The sequence below is a fragment of the Thermobia domestica genome, chromosome 2, assembly GCF_964235325.1.
Source record: "Thermobia domestica chromosome 2, izTheDome1.hap1.1, whole genome shotgun sequence".
NCBI lineage: Eukaryota > Metazoa > Arthropoda > Insecta > Zygentoma > Lepismatidae > Thermobia > Thermobia domestica.
Window position 1 is genome coordinate 231,116,979 of NC_137455.1, and position 16,364 is coordinate 231,133,342.

General features: G+C 35.7%; 1 protein-coding gene across 14 annotated transcripts in view; it reads left to right on the forward strand.

The window, feature by feature from the left end:
- Window positions 1-16,364, forward strand: part of LOC145678403 (methyltransferase-like protein 25B) — an 881,238-nt gene that overhangs the window by 204,933 nt on the left and 659,941 nt on the right. The window lies entirely within an intron of this gene.

Genomic DNA, 16,364 nt, shown 5'->3' on the forward strand with positions numbered 1-16,364 from the left:
GTATTAAAATTAGTTTTTGGCTATCGTAATTTACGATTTTTTTTTAAGTTTCGACTTATCCACTTGTTTTATAAACATTGTAGCTAGACAATATATAATCTTGGTTTTAATGTGTATTTAAGTTTGAATTTAAAATTTCATTTTCGTGGCACAAATTTATGTTAGTAATACTAGTCTGTAGTTGTGTTGAATCAAGGCTGATATAATTACAATTAACCAAGACTAAATATTATGTAAACACATTAGAACTCGAATAGAAGAACAGAAATTTAGTAGAAATGTAGATCAATTCTAGATTTGTTCTGTACACAATAATGGAGTACAGAGACTGCGTGAATTCCATATAAACGACTCTGAAATATTCACTTATTTATTATGGTTCATCCGTTGAGGACAAGTTGTGTTCTATGTGACGACCAATACTCTGAAAATGATTGACCAGCAGCGCAGTTTCCAGAAAACTGTGCTTTCTCGCTAAGAATATTTCATTCCTCTCATGTTGGTATATTTTCAAGATGCTGAAAATTGTGCGTACTTACACGAAGACCAATGTTTCAGAAATCCAAACACAATTATCCATTTGGTTGCCATTCGGTTCGCTGCCCTACTTGGATGTCGGTGAGGGGAGCGTCACGAATGTCGATGGAGACCTCCATCCGTCTCTAGTAGGGCAGCGATACTTAGTATTAGACGGGTTTGTAAAATACGGTAACTTCTGGCTGGTTCTACTCGGCACGCAGTGGCGGCGATTGGTCGCTGAAAGTGAAAGCAATGATGTGAATATTTGTATATCAATGTTAGTTTTCGGGGTTCGGTTGACGCAAGGTTGTATAACTAATAGGATAGATAATATCTTTTTCAGATAAAAAAAAAAACGTATATCGTATTTTATATTTTATTAAGTAAATTGACAAGAACACCGCAAGTAGGTACTACCCCTTTGTACTCTTAAACAACAAAGGTGTAAGAAAATATTTTATTCATTGCTCATGAACATCGGAAAATTCTGTTTGGAAAATTGTGATGAGATTATTTAATAACAAATTTGGATAACATATAAATAGAAAGGACAAAATTAATCATTGTAATCAATAATAAGGCTTGTTTTTGCAAAAGTTATATTGACTCTGGGGATTAATGAACGCCTTAACGGTATATTTTTAATTCCACATATGCTATTAAATGTATGTTATTACTCTTAGAAAATTAAAGACAGTAAACACTACAAGCATATATTACGATATTTAAAGAAATAATTACTTTTGCAGCTTCCTGAAACATGCCCATTACCATTAAGTGCAGTTTTCACTTCCTTGGAACACATCAAAACACAACAAGACTTAGAATCACTCCACACTCCAGTTATACAAAATAGGCCTAAACTGTGCTGAAAATAATGTTTATATTTTCTAGATTTCTGTTCAAAGAAAGAAAAGCAAACGAAAAGGAGTAGCATTATTGTGTCTGCTAGTAAAAGAAGAAAACTTTTTTTCTTTCACCACGAATTTGTAACTGCGGAGTATCATAAATGCTGTAGGCAAAGTAATGGAAAATGTAGAGTTGTGTCTTATTACTCTCTTGTTAATTACTATTCCTTACTATTAGAAAGAAGAAAAGACATTTTATTAACTATCGATGTTTGTGCGATTAAAGAATAAGTTGTGAAAGACTTCTTTTTCTGCGAAATATTCTCTCAGTTAGTTTCAAAGCAGCTGACTAACAATCGAGCCCTTGTAAGAAGGAATGAAAGTACGCTGGAATTGTTGCGCTCCAATAGGTTAATTTTTGAACCATTATCCGTGGCAACTAATACGCAATTATTGTAGCTTTCTTAACTCCACGGGAAGACAAATAACTAATACGTACTCACGGAACGGCAAATATAATATGGCACCATTTTTTCTCTGAACCAGTAATACATACAAAAACTTAATATATCTGAATGCAACTATATACATTAAGGGGTCACTTCAAAAAAGTGGGGGGCAACTGCACCTTCTTCCGCCCTTAATCGCCACCCATGCTACACAGTATAGGAATTTCATTGTTGTAAATGTGCGTAAACGTATGTTCGTGATAGTACGTAGCATTGATTTTCACGCGACCAATCTAGTAACAAATTCCTCCACAGTAACAAAATCTGGTCACAACGCTGAAATTCCATGGATAACATTCACGAACGACATCGCTGCCTTCTACATACGGACACTGCTTGGACTTATTTCTGAAAACAAGTTGATAAGTTTGTAAGCCTCGTGACTAGTGCTATGTATTTCTGTTTCTCAAATACCCTGCTTACTATTTTTTGCAATTACAGGTTGAGAGGAAGCTATTGCAACTACTACTTTTTCCGCTTCCTTACTTTTCAGCAATAGAGGTTTTCTTTTCTGCTATGATCTCAATTTCATTATATGCACCTTGATTTTGCAGAGTAATAGTTAAGACATTCTAATGTCATTCCAGTTCAGATCGTAAAATTCGAGCCATAATGTACTTTGCACTCGGATTAATACGATTTTGAAACGATGATACGATGTTTTGGAGTAAGTGTTCATGTTAAACTGATAAATTGTGTTTGCATTTCACGAGTGTAGACCCCATGTGTGAAATATTTATGACTTTATGTAAATACATAATTTCTCCTACATTTGAGAGGCAATATTTGGTTCTGATCTATATGCAAATTTTGCAAGTAAATTGTATATATGCTCGAATTTTCTAGTAAAATGTGTTAACTCTGCGAAACATATTATTTAAGATAAAATATTTGAAACTTGAACTGTTTTGGACATTTGGAACTGAAATTTATAAAAGCGCAAGCAATATTGATTTAGCAAACGAATGCTCTTACAAATCTTGAAGTAGTCAAGAATACGTGATTTTGCATGAAAATAAACAAACTGGCTTTAGTTATTATTATTATTATTATTATTATTATTGTTATTATTATTATTTTATCAGGAAAGAAAAATCCGCGCTATCTCAGTTTACGGATACGTACACGAATCCATGTAATATATACTTCTTTTCTTAGAAAATGCATAATTGAATTTATTGTGGTTACATAGTCCGACGTATTCAACGAGTCATGAGGTAACCTCTTTCAGACTCACTCAACGATACATGAATTATTTTTTGTCGTTTCGTTCCATTCCTGTTTATCCTAGGAGCACATTCGTTTTAGAATGGCTTAACTCCTCTGGGTATAAATAAAGCGTCCGGACATAAACCATACAAACTGCAGTGCAGAAAGCAAAAACGAACTTACCCTAGTTGCCACTAAAAAGCACGTTTTAACACGAATAATATTTAACTGAGTCACGTCAGGACGAAGCTGGAGGGTTCACGCTGGAGTGCGTCCGAAGGAAGAAGGTTCGTCAGTAAGTGAACATAGTGAAAACAGACTGTTTTCGTAAGCTTGGTCGATAGATGTCATGACCTAAAACATTACATTCAGATCCAAAATCAGTCCTTCATAATCTCATTGTCAACTATTATCTGCTTAGAAGCGTATAATTTGGATAACCGTTTTTAACATTATTAGGGATGTCAGATATATAAGACCGAGCGAATTAGCTCAAGTGCTAGAGCGTTGGCTTCGCATTCGGGAGGTCGTGGGTTCGAATCCCGCTGCCGACCATCCTGACTGAGGTTTTCCAGGGTTTTCCTCAGTCCTACCAGGCAACTACCGGGATGGTACCTACTAAACAGGCCCTGGCCGATACCTTCCCAAATCCTTTCCATTGTTAATGTTGTTGTTGGATATCCAGTGTAAAAGGGCTTCTGAGCTGTATCTGGTGATTGTTATATATAACTTTACGTTTACGTACCAAGAGCATCGAACAAAAATTAGCAGATGGTGATATACGCGGCGCTATCAGACTACTGATATCCGATGACACTGTGGTTACGCCAGATACGTCAGTACTACATGCTCTCAGAGAAAAGCATCCAGCCCACGCTCACTCATTCATCAATCCCGAACCACCCGAGGACTTGACTACAATAACTAAAGTCTCTTCCATCGAATTATTAAAGGCGATAAGATCCTTCCCCTCTGGTTCGGCAGGCGGAATGGATAATCTCCGTCCCTCAATCTTAAAAGATCTACTTACAAATCAAGACTTTGATTCAAGGGAACGCTTAACCACAGCCATTTGTGAATTTATGCACTTAATTATATCTGGGAAAGTGCCGACCATTTTACGGCCAATTTTTTTTGGTGCTTCACTTATAGCACTGAAGAAGAAAAGCGGTGGAATTCGCCCAATAGCTGTTGGCAATGTTTGGAGACGCTTATCAGCAAAAATTATCTGCTTCCGGATACGAGATTCTTTAATTAAGATTCTATCACCACACCAACTAGGGGTCTGTATACCATTCGGAGCAGAATCTGCCGTACATGCTGCCAGAATGTACTACTCATCTTCCCATACTGAAGTGAAAGCATTTTTGAAAATTGACTTCCGCAACGCCTTCAATGAACTCAACCGCGACTCAATGTTACAATCTGTTAAAACTAACTTTCCAACTTACTATCCATACATCTACCAATGCTACTCCCAACCAAGCAATCTTTTTATAAGTGATAACATAATCCACTCACAACGTGGAGTACAGCAAGGTGACCCACTTGGACCAGCACTGTTCGCCCTAACCATCCATCACATTGTTAAGGATATTAACACAGATTTAAATATCTGGTACTTAGACGACGGTACCATAGCTGGAAATATCGACGTAGTACTATGCGCTTTTAGTAAAATTCGTCTAGAAGCTTCATCTATTGGATTGTTTCTTAACTCTGCCAAATGTGAAGTGAGTTTTCTGAGCGCCAGAGTTGATGAAATCCATGACCTTTATGAAAGGTTTAATGAAGTAGCACCTGGTATCAAACTCTTATCTCCTACCAATGCGGAACTTTTAGGGGCTGCCATCTCTACCGAATCAAGGAGCAAAATTTTATTGGACAAGATATCAAAATTAGAATTCTTTTTTTCTCAATTATCAAACCTTTCTGCACACTCCGCCTATTATTTACTACGAGCTTCACTCTCACTTCCAAGATTACTGTATTTCCTTCGTTGTTCCCCTTCTTGGCAGGATGATAAATTCCTTGACAATTTCGACCACACTCTTAGAACAGGACTGGAATCCATCCTAAACTGTTCTTTGAAAGACAGTTCATGGTTACAAGCTTCCTTACCAGTGGAGAATGGGGGCCTTGGGATTCGTCGAGCCATGGATATCGCCATACCTTCTTTCCTCGCATCATTCTATGGCTCACGAGAACTAATTGGATCTCTTCTTCAACAAGAGATTGACTTAGACTCGATTCGAGATGTACAAGAATGCATCGATAAACGGACTAGTCTGGTTGGAATGGATCCCCCATCTAACGACAAAAGACATGTTCAGTCTGTTTGGGATGAACCTATAGTCAAGCTTCATTTATCTTCACTCCTATCATCAACCAATAACCCAGATGACAAAGCCAGGCTGTTAGCTGTCTCCTCCTTCAAAAACGGAGCATGGCTTCAAGCCCTACCTTCTCACACACTCGGCCTACACCTTTCTAATGAGAGCTTTCGTATTGCTACAGCTCTGCGCTTAGGTGCTAATATCTGTGAGCCTCACTTTTGTCCTGCTTGCAACGCATATGTTGATAATAAAGGATTACATGGTCTTTAATGTAAAAAAAGTGCGGGAAGACAATCTCGACATCATATTGTAAACGACATTATTTGTAGAGCCCTCGTTTCAGCGGGAGTTCCTTCAATAAAAGAACCAAATGGTTGTTGCCGCTCTGATGGTAAAAGGCCTGATGGCATGACTTTGGTACCGTGGAAAAATGGAAAGGCACTAGTCTGGGATTTCACATGTTCCGATACGTTTGCTCCTTCCAACTTATCCCATTCTTCAATTCAGGCAGGTCTCGTCGCCGCTCACAGAGAATCAGACAAAAGACTAAAATACTCAAACCTATTGGACAAATATTGGTTTGTAACAGTAGCAATAGAAACTAGTGGGTCTTGGGGTCACGAAGGATCTAATTTCATTAATGAGGTTGGTCATCGAATAGCAATCAAAACTGGTGACCCCCGAGCTACTGCATTCCTTTTCCAACGTATCAGCATCGCCATCCAGCGCGGGAATGTGTCATCGATCTTAGGCACATTACCTCCTGGTAAAGAACTGGACGAGATTTTTCTTCTATAACACACAATAAGACGGAAGTAGAGACATCCTAGGAGGCTGAGAACCACTTTGACTATGTTCATGAAGAATGTTTTGAATTCAGTTTGGATAAATATAAATTCTAGGAAGTCATGGCTAATGCCGGTAAATTTGGGAGTGGTAGCAACATTATCTACAGATTTTACTTTGTTGCTCAAAATCGTTAAAGACCCGAAATATATTGTTGTCAAGCTGTCCGATGTTTATTTTGGAACAAATATGCTAATCAGAAATTTATTTTAAATGAAACGTTAAATACACTATTTTATGTAAAAAAAAACTTTTATATATATACTGTAGTTCAAAATAAGTGTTCCAAGCCAATATCTCACGAACTATACATCAAATTAGAAAAATGTCGCGAGCTAATACAATACGAAGGGGCCTAAAAATGAGTCAAACACGAGGTTCCCTCGCCCCCCAATTTGGGGGAGAGTTGTGCGTGAAATTTTCAAATGGGAATATAGGTCGAGTGATAGATACCTCATTCGAAAAAGCTAGTAAAATTGAACAATTTTTGTAGGAAGTAATTTTTGATATGGGACACAGTAGCATAGACCGCATACGTCACGAAAAAGTGATGCCAACCTCCTATGATAAAAATTATGTGTTTTATTAAATTTTTACATATTTTTCTATTTTGTGGTGCAATTTCTGGTTATTTTATGATAATTTTGTACTGTTTTTGGTGATTTTTCTTAGTTCTTTGCCATTTTTGTAGAGATTTTCACTTTTGCCATGCAATAAAAATTATTGTAAAACATTTTTTGATGATATACTTTGATATCTAAGTTGGTATCACTTGATGGAAACACATAAATGGTTGAGAATACAAAGTAAACTTATCATCCTTCCTAAGCCTCACAGAAAACTTGTTCCTTCCTTTGTCGTCTTTTCCTGAAGCGCTGAGGAACAGCTGAATGAACTTAAAGAAACTAACTGAAAATGGGGGGAGGAAGGAGACACAGGTGCATGAAAGAATGCTAGGAATTCCTTTTTTCACAAAGTAGAAGTATTGCGAGGAACGCGTATGCAAATTAGGGTAGGTTTGACAATAGGTCTAAAGAATATATTGATAGAATAGAGGAAGAAAATCTAATCAATTATGTTAATTTGTATTAATTTATGTTTAAATTTGCATGAATTATTAGCAGTTTTTGGTTGTTACGAGATAGGGAAATATACCATGATAAGAGGTAGTTATTTCTGTTCTAACTTGTTTGAGCTTCGAGACAGGAGACGGAGCTTGTTAACTTGTATAGAAAGACTCCAGCAAATGGAAAACCAGAGTTGGAGAATGGTTTTAGAACTTTTATTCTGCCCAGAAACTTGAAGGAACCAATAATAAGAGGATAGAGGAGGAACAAGACAAGAACGAGGAACGAATGATAATTTGTATTCCATTGTTTGAAGGAGGTCCTTTACGGCTTAAAGAACCCTTTTCAATTGACCTGTACCCTGTCAACCAGTTTGTTTTATGATTCTGCCACACGAGGTTAGGGAAGATCGAATCTTTAGCTGAGTTTATTTTTATTGCAGGGGCTAATAAACTCTTTACCTGCCTTTAGGTTTATGAGGGGTGCAATAATGTGTTTACCTGAGCAGTATCTTCCTTCTTTCTTTTGCAGGTAGGCTTCAAACAAGATTTATTTAACATATTTTTGCACAAATTAGATTAGTAAATTAATTATTCATGAGTATTGATTAACTTGTAATGAAAATGTTAGAGAGAATGATTTTTTGTGTTCAACGTTTATTAATGTTATATTATGATATGTACACAATAGATTAGTATATATTTTACATCCGTATACCAGATATTGCAGGAGGAAACGGGCACAACTCTAAGAAAAGTATCTTATGAATTAATATGATCTTTTCACTGAATGATACGGGATTTTAACGTACAATATTATTTTTTCATTGATGTTTGGGGATAATCGTGTACGAAACACAGTTGAATCACAAATTATGTATGTATATAAGTACCTTTTCTCAATGGACGTATGTATATGTGTTCTTGTTGATATGTGGACAGGAATATATCTACCATATTGATTAGATATTATGTTCCGTATGTGTGTAAGTGTTTTATCATCACCTTAAATGTTATGTAGGGTTGCATAACCTCACGTTAGAGTTATGACATTGGGTTGCATATCTTCCATCTTTGGTTTGTATTGTAGTCTTATATACTATGACTCTATTCATATATGTGCTTTAACCTTATCTTCTACGTAATGATGGGTTGGATATCTTCTTTGGTCGTGTCTTATAATTGTAATGAGGGTTGCGTAACCTTAACTTTTGTTCCAAAATTGATATATATATATATATATATATATATATATATATATATATATATAAAATTCTTTACCTATGTAACTGATATAACTTTCTTTCTATTGTTTTTTGTATATATTGTGACTTTTACTTATGAAAGTGTTAGTTATGTTCTAGTTGTATTTTAGACAGATATGATATAAATTTTTATTTGAAGTTTTCACTGAAGTCTAATTTGCAAATACGTTATTTGTGCATCCCTGTAGAAGACATTATGACGTCATTGATTTCAGCAGGGTTTTCAGCTTATGATGATTTATCGTAGGTTGTCACATAGGTATGAACCATATTATATGAACCAGGGTTTTCAGCTTATGATGATTTATCGTAGGTTGTCACATAGGTATGAACCTTATATGAACCATATTAATTCTTTTTCTTATATAAAGTACCATATATATTTATAGGATACTAATATTTTGTATAAAGGTTTGAGCGTCACATAAAGTATTATTAAAACATGTGAAAGTGTATGTATGTATGGTCCGTAAATACGTGATATGACGCAGTATATGTATTTTTCCTTTATCTTATAGAGAATACACATACTTATCGATATAGCAATAATTGTTTGTATGTAGGTACAGGAATAAAACATGTAATTGAAATTTGTGTTATTTGTTTATTAGCATTAAGTCCTGTTCTCCAGTGATATACATGGTAGGGTATGTTATTGATTAAGGATAATATTTACATATATTTAGGTAATTGATATATTTATAAGTGTTCAATATAATAATTAATTATATATTTACAGTATTGTTTAAAGAAGGCATTCACAATATTTACATACCTACATTATTTAAAATAATATTTACGATATACCATTTACATATTTATATTTACTATATTTGGTCAATTCCGCGGTAAGTGACCCTACGAAGAAAAAAATTGAAGTTTCATCATGGTCTATATAAGTATTAAAATTCATTTTTAAGAATGCTGAATTTTTTATATATGAACAAGATAATACCAACGTTGATTTGTAGATCGCTCTGCAGGAGGTAGAATATGGGAACATTCATGTCGCAGAATATCGTACCTACATTTGGATTTTAACACAGTTTCTTCCTGCTAATTCCTGTTGGTAAGTGAAGATCGCGCATGGTATTTATTAAGATAATGTATGTGTTTACATCACTGATATTGTTTTGCACATAATCTAATAATAGCAAGAAAATTATAATAATTTATTATTTAAGTAGGCTGTGGTGAAAGTCACAAGAAAACATAAATAAATTTATGTATTTGTATACATAATTAAACAGAAAATCTGTTATTCTAAATTTTCTTCATTTGGACACAGTAATCGAAGGCCGTGCAGAAAGTCCCGAAATAATACAGGGTGCGGCACGTAAAACGTAAAGTGAACACATAAAATGAAATGTAATGTATTGAATATGATTAACTACAACACATAAATGAAATGTAATGTATTGAATATGACTACTTACCTTCACAGCAGGTGCTGAAAGTGTCCTCCGCCCACTTCAACACACATGTGAGCACGATTGAGGAGATTCATATATACCCTTGTCAGTTCTTGTGTTGTAATGCTATTGGTGACATCCTGGATCCTGGTCTTAAGATCTTCAATTGTGTGTGGATGTGTTTCGTATACTCTTCCCTTTAACAGTCCCCATAAGTAAAAGTAACACGTGGACAAGTCTGGTGACCGAGGAGGCCACAAGCCTTTGCTGATAGTCCTCTCTGGTGTAAACATCTCATGCACAAGGAACAATGATACATCTAATGTGTGGCATGTTGCACCGTCTTGCTGAAAGTAACGTAACTGACGCTCCTCTTCGGTCAAGTGTGTATAAAACTCCTCCAAGATTCCCATATACACGTCACTGTTGACTGTCGTCTCAAAGAATATGGGCCCAATAACGCGTGTGGCGGAAATGGCACACCAAACACCAATCTTCTCATCATGCAAGGGTACCTGGTGGATTGCGTGTGGATTTTCTGTCGACCAATACCGGTTGTTTTGGGAATTTATGCACCCAGACAGGTGGAACCACGCCTCGTCATTCATGATGAGCATTAGTGGATCCAAGAAACCACTGGCAACATTGCTCAACAGCCATGAACAGAAATGCACCCTCTTCTGCAGGTCAGGCTCCATCAGTTCTTGCACAACACTTATCCTGTACGGTTTTAACTTCAGTCCCCTTAAAACACGTCTGCAACTTCTCTCACTCGCATGAACCTGTTGATTCAATCTCCTGGTTGACTTTCGAGGACTTCTTGTCATTATCTCCTCCACCTGCATCTTTAATTCAGGTGTGCAGACAGATGGTCGTCTGTTCCTGGGAGCATTTTGAACCGATCCTGTACGCCGCCATTTTTCATTCAATTCCTGAATGGTGCTTTTTGCTGGCACAGAACGTCCTGGAAATTTCTCCCGAAACAAATTCTTTGTTTTCACAAAAGATCCAGTGAGAATGAACCCTTCAACAATGGCAACACGCTCGGGTATCGAATACGGCATTATCACACATTGACACTCACTCGGCTTAACACAGCGAGGCCTTTTTTCAACTGGTTTGGACAAGTTTCACTGGCTGCGGCTGCACGTGACTGCTGCAGGTCACGTAAGTCGACCCAACCTCGACACGCCATCTCTTGGTAGGAAGGTAGATTATTTAAGTGTTGCCAAAAACACCATATACCAGAATATTACGACGTTTTACGTGCCGCACCCTGTACGTGTAACTCTTTTAAATACAAAATATAATATGTCGTGTAAGTCAAATTTCTTTCCCTGTCGTGTAAGTCACATTATGCGTGTCGTGTTAGTCACATTTTGTTGCAATGTTACTACATTGCCAATAGTAGCTAACTGCAGTGAAACGTATAAATAATGAATTGATAACTCAATTAATGTATTAAGAAATTCATGAACCCCAAAGGTCACGTGAGCAGACTAGAATTGTCCTTATGAAGCATGCCAAAGCAGAAAGTCTTTATATAGATTTTCAATTCAATTCCCATTGGCGTAACTGGGATTATTTCCTAAGGGTCCATTAGTTCTCAAAAATTGAAAGAATCTTTTAGACCTTGTTATGATGTTATATATAGTCTCCCTTACCCCGCACTCATTATCAACTCCAAGTTATTTAGTTCTAACACGACACTGTCATGTAACATTTCAGTGAAAATTTGTTTTTTTGAAATTTACTTAAAATTGTATATTCCCTATATTCTGATGCTACTAAATAACTACCTTAAATCTACTCTAATTATGAAAACTCATAATGTTCTATTACTGTTTTACTCGAGCAATTCTGAGCGAAAATACATTATTCGTAAACGTTAACTGTCATGCTCTCAGTTTACTCTTACACAAGGGTAAAAGTGGGTCTGAAAAGATAGGGGGACTTTTGACGTCACGCCGTCTTCCGTGCCTATCTTTGCCCATTGCATTTTTTAGGAATTGGAGGCGCGCCGTAGATAGTTTTGGAAGTGGGAGAAGGGTGTCCTCCTGTGTTCCCCTTTACTTTTACTCCTACTCTTACATCTTTTAGAAACACAAATAAATATACAAGAAGTGACATAAAGTTACAACTTTTCAAAAATCAGTCATGGACTATTCATTGTCGTTTACTAATGTTGCAGTTCAATTACATAAATCTTTGCGAACAAAGAAATGCAATAAATTTTTATACACAAAACATTTTTAACTAAAAATCAGAAACAATGGTATACAAAACAGTGGTAGAAATATAGTTGGCTAACTCCCGAGCAACTTAAATATTAAAAAAAAATACAATTAGAGTGAAGCAGATCAACAATACGAGAGGAGAAGAAATGTAGACGGACTTGAGAGACCCATTTTCCTATAAAAAATGTTTCCCATTATCTTTTCAATTAAATATTAAATTACACACCTTACAATTTTCGGGAGGACGTATGATAAGTGGCCCTGATGGACAAGCAGATGTGATTGTAAAAATTAAAACAACAAACATTTAATGAAACAAAGATTCAACCAGCAGAATTGATTGATAATAATGTTGTTCACAATATTTTAAGAGAGAGAGAAAATATATCAACACTTATAATATTCCTGAATTACATTATGAGCTTTTAAGCGTATTGTTGTAGTTACATCGTTAGCGTCAACCGTTGGGAAATATTACAGCCAGGGGACACCCACAAAGAGGTCCACAGGACCCGAACCCTAAAAATATATATATTTTAATGATTGTGTTTTGTCTGTACCAGGGAGCACTCATGGAAAGTCCATCCAATTTGGATCGCATGAAATCTTAGTGACTTGACATACATATGTGCACTTCCTTAATAAAACTATACTTGACTTAACAGTTAACTTATTATTGGTTTATTTCCGACGAACAAAGAAAAACTTAAATATTTATATTGGCTAATCAGTAAGCGCAAGAATTTCTCTAGATGAGGGAAATTTCCCTCAAACTACGAAAACTGCTTGTTATTGCTGCGATATCCATGTAACTTTTACAGCATGAAACTACAATATCAGGTTATCAGGAACATATTTTTTTCTTTAGCATAGCACAAATACACTCCCTTTTCGAAAGCAAAATATAAAAATTGTTCATGTGGTGCACAACTTACGCTACTTGGAAATTATTTATGGTTTACTCGGACGCAGAATAACGTCATGTCTGTGTCTTGCAATATTGTACCCCTCCCAACTTTCGACACTGAACAAAAATTTCTGGGTGCGCACCTGATTACAGTTTATACCTTAAGAATCGTAACTGTTCAGTTCATAAATAATACTAATACTAAGAAGAAGGAGGAAAAGCAACAAACGATATTGAATAGTGACTTTTGAATGGGTATTATATGCGTAATTGCTTCAGTTTAGCAGTTCAAGAGTTCGGCTTCTTTTTTTCTTTCCTTTCTGTTTTTTTAGTGTACCTTAATAATTTGCTCTGAGAATCGTAACTGTTCAAACATTACTACAATATGCTATAAATAAAATAATAATTATAAAACTGATTTATCACACATATATAAACAAGAAAAAATTACTACGTCAATAAGTGAATTACTTGAAAGAATACAAAAATAATTTACATTAATGAAGCTATCAAATAAAAAAAAGTCGCATACAGCTCAAGTCGAGAGGTCACTATACTGCCCACTATCACATTAGTCCAGATATTTTATTACATTCAGGCACAAGACCATAGACCCATATTTAAAAAAAGTCGATAGGCGGGCGAATATAGACACTATTAAACATGTCGAATGCAAGCATCATTAAAATTGTTATGCGTAAATTGAGGTAAATTAATAACATTATTTTCATCCAGTATAAAAATTCTGAGGAGGGCCAGCTTTGCTTCTAGGGGGAGCCGGCACCCCCTGGACCCTTTCTAGTTACGCCTATGTCAATTCCTGATATATGCTTTTGCAATGTGGAAGTGGTGATGCCTTAAGTCGCTCTCTCTCGCTCGCTCTCTTACTCCCTATGTATACGGAATATAAAAGTGTATGTATGTGTGTGTTTCAACATAATTCTGATATATCTAGAGCAATTTTAACTATATTTCTTACAGTCTGGAAAAGAGTACTCTCGGGATACATATCAAAAATGCTAGAAACGGGTCGAAATTAGTATCGAATCCATAGTTTCATGGTCGCTTAGATGAATAGTTTACTTGCAATTCAAGTCCAATTAAGCTCCCATTAGCACCCAGGGTGGTTACGTAGCGACATAAAAATATCGACGTCAACCGATATTAGAATCGAATCGTAAGTTTTCAGCGCCGCTAACAGTCCCGCATTTCCCATTAGTCCACATTAGTCCACATTTCACATTACTCGCATTGCCTAGAGGGCAACATATTTTCAGCATGCGAAGTTTAAAACTTGAATAATATCTTAATTTTTTCCTTATGAAAAAGGTTAAAAATCAAGAGCAAATATACTATTTCATGAACAATCCTCTTTTACTATTGTAATATGTTTAATATTAGCGTTAGAAATCTAAAAATAATTCAGAACATGTTTGACATTTGTTATTTTTTGTTACGTAGTTGTACCTGTAATATCTAGTGAGTGGTATTTAATTGTAATAAATTCACTAATTAAGCATATTCCAACTAAGTTTTATGTTTAAGTTAGGGATGAAGGGGCGGAGAAATATGTAGTTATTGGGGACGACGAGAGCAAAAGTGCGTATGTTTAGCCGTGAATTAGAGATCATCTTTTGTTGTAGTTATGTAGACCTTGAATTCTTTTGCTGTTTTATTTCGGTAATCCCCGGGAGAATATTGGGATGAGACTGTGCTTTTGACAATTTGTTTTTGGCAATACACGGGAGAGTATTGGGTTATATTAGTTAGCCGGACATGGTGTTGATTTTGAATAATCGGACAAAGTGTTGGAAAATAGAAACAACAAATGAAGGATGTTACTATGTAGAAATAAATAATGCGTAATCGTGTTGATGTAGAAATGGAGCAATATAAGTGGCTGAAGTCTTTTTTATGTTAAGGAAAGTTAGAGCCAGTGTGGCAATTGATATTTTAGGGTTTATGAGCCAAGCGTGGCTGTTGATAATAAGGTCGAAGAGCCGAGAGTGGACACTGTTATGGTAGGTTGAGAGCCAAGAGTTGCTTTTGATATTTTAGTGGCTTATGGTAACGCCAAGTGGGATCATAGTTATTGTTATAGTTTTTGGGATTCAGAAAGGCTCCTGTTTAATTGAGTGTATTGGTGTAAGTCAATTAAAGGTTGACAGTGAAAAGAAAATGGTATAATTCATTTGTAAACTCTAGTAGATTTGAGAAGTTAATTAAAGTAATACTTTGCTTCACTGAAGGTACCAAAAATAAAAAACCTAACAATTATAATACATATCCTTAGGGGGGAGTAGAAGTCCGAATTGTTGCGAAAAATTGAGTATCTCACAAGTCGTTGAACTAAGAGCTGAAATTCAGCATATAACTCTTTATTAAAAATAAACAACATATGTCCTGACATTTTTTTATTTTTTATGAGCGGGGCGATTTATGAGCATTTTCTATATATTGGAATTTGGTAGTGGGTTGATTTGTAAAAATAATCGAAAATGTTTGATGTTAGTTGAGAAAGAAATTGAGTAATGAAAACTACAGTTCTTCGAATTTTATACCCACTGCTTTCTATTTATAATTGCAAAAGCTGGTGTTTAATATATGAAGCGTTCAGAACATAAGACAATCATGCCATAAAGTTGAGAGAAAATGGCCATAAAATTGGTATTCTGAACTTAATTACATGGGCATTTTCATTTAGTACGGCATGCTTAATTATATAGAAAATTAGTTTTTCTTTCTTTTATACGTTCGTCTACTTTTCCTTGATTTGAGACTTTTAAATTTCATCCTATTTGCTACTGAAATGTGTATGTAGGGGAACAAAGAAATAATGATATATGATAAATTTAAATTTATTTTAATTCGGAGGATGAGAAACATTTTACCATTGCATATCTTAAAGGTCAGATGCACCAATATGGTAATAGAAAGGTGCAATGAGCCATTGACGGTAGAAATTCAAACTCCGATAAGTGATAATTTCATAGTCTTGTTTTATTACAAGTGTAACCTCTTTAGTCAATGGAGGGAAGGACGTGGATCATGGGTCAGAGTTGATGACGATGGGTTTTGGTCGGTCGGAGTTGGTCGCAATGGTTCAGAGTAGTTCATAGTTGGTGGTAGGTCAGAGTGGATCACGATGGATGATGGGTCAGAGTGGGTCAATGGGTCATTTGGGTGTTGGGTGATAGTAGGTCACGGTGG